Genomic DNA, 1,944 nt, shown 5'->3' with positions numbered 1-1,944 from the left:
CCTTCCTGTTCTCTCTGATCCTATTCTCCATCTTCCTTACCACTATGAATATGATTCTCCAAATGTTTGTTAAGCCTTTCTAGGGACACTGCAATACAGTAATATATTAAAAAAAAAGACAAAGTGAGAAGTGATGTCTAGGGCTTATTACATGGACAGTTCACAAGGACACAATGTTCTTACACAAATTGAAAGTTAATGAAGTCAGTGCCTTCAACACAACTGTTCTTGCCAAAAGTAACACCGAATAGGGAGTAAAAAGAGTGGGTTTGTGTTTGATCTGCAAAACTGGCCATGCTTACCAAAACTGTTCCTAAAACTATACTAGACTATCAATACAACACTGACATTTTACGAACAAAAGAGAATGTTCAAATTATCATATTGGCATGCAAAAACCTGTGAATCCTGATTGTGACAACAGAGATGACTGACTAGAGAAACCAAGAAAATCTGTTAAGACCTGTTTGTGAAGCTTATGCCAGTAAGTACTTCAAGTCAGATACCATGACTAGTTTTGAAAACTCCAATTAAGAAATTAAAATTGGGTGATGAAACCTTTTCAACACATTGCCGCAGCCAGAATTTGTGAGCACAGTTCAGCAGTAAGTATCCTTTGGCACAATTAGCAGCCTTTGCACACCTGACTGCCTAGTTTGCCGGTATAGCTGACTCCTCTCCATTTCATTAACCCCACAGCGCTGGGCACTGCTGCTAGAAAATGCGGTGGAACCCAGCTAAGTATTATTAGTTAAATGCCTTAATATGTCATAGTGAGGGAACTTTGAGTTTTCAGGCTTTGCGTTTAAGAGACTCAAAACTAAAAAAAAAACAAAAATAAATTTGAAGAGGAGGACAGCTTTGGCTACTGCCTTTCAAACATGCCTAGCTGAAGCCAGCCAGCCGCATGGGAATAACAGCCCTGCAGATAACACATGCTACCTGCTGTCAACGCACCACAGCCTTACACCTAATTGTGCCTCGGTGGACGCAGGCAGCCAAGCCACCCGCCAGAGGAGCCGCGGCAGGTAACGCTACAGCTTCTTTTTGCTATTTCGTTTCTTTTGCTTTCTCCTTACCCTCATACTTTTCATCTTTAATACTTCTAAGTTTTCATAGCACTAACCCCATTAATCTTCAAGTTTGCCAATAACTTTCTCCTGTAACTGCTTCTTCTGTTTCAGACTTGCAGACTGCTAACTTGTGTTTTTGCCCGTAAAGACTTTCAAGTCTTTTTCAAGTATTTCAGGGGTGCGTGGACGCTATCCACCTGCATTTTATGACAAGAAGGAGGCGTAAGAGCCTGCGAGCATCACTTCAGGTTGATCAGGCGGTCTATGGGGTGGGGACGGCGCAGATCTGTTCGACCCTGCTGCCGTTCAGCCATCGCACATCTCTGAGTGAAACGGTTCGCATTCTTTTTTTTTGTTTTTCCCCCTTTTTAACCTTTTTTTCTTTTTTTTTTTCTTTTTTTTAGCCTGTGAGCCACCAGGAGGGACTGATGCCAGCCTGGCTTAGCTGGGCTCTACCTAGCCCCCACCACCAGGGCTGCCGCCGGCGCCGGGCGGGAACCGTCCTCGGGCGGAATCTTGCTCCTGGGGCGGCTGTTTCCCAGCCGGCGGCGGAAAGCTTTGGGGAGGGAACGAAGCCGCGGGCGAAGGCGGTGGTTGCCGCCGGGCAACTTCGTGCCGCTGGCCCCGCCCTGGCAGAGCGCGGCGGGGGCGGGGCAGAGCCAGGCCGCTCCCATGAGGTAACGGCACCGGAGCTCGGCCCTATGCTGCGCGGGCGGGGTGGAACCGGCGTCACCGCTTAGGTCCGTGTCTGGCGTCGCTGCCGCCATCCCCCGCCTCCAGAGCCATCTCCCCTGGGGTGACAAGGCTGGGCGGGGCGGGTGATGGTGGCCACAGGGGTCTGCGCGGCAGATCGCCGCGGGGGCCCGTGCTG

This window comes from Mesitornis unicolor, unplaced genomic scaffold, assembly GCF_000695765.1.
Source record: "Mesitornis unicolor isolate BGI_N332 unplaced genomic scaffold, ASM69576v1 scaffold14670, whole genome shotgun sequence".
In the NCBI taxonomy this organism is placed as follows: domain Eukaryota; kingdom Metazoa; phylum Chordata; class Aves; order Mesitornithiformes; family Mesitornithidae; genus Mesitornis; species Mesitornis unicolor.
The sequence above is the reverse complement of the archived record's forward strand: the minus strand, read 5'-3'. Positions refer to the sequence as shown.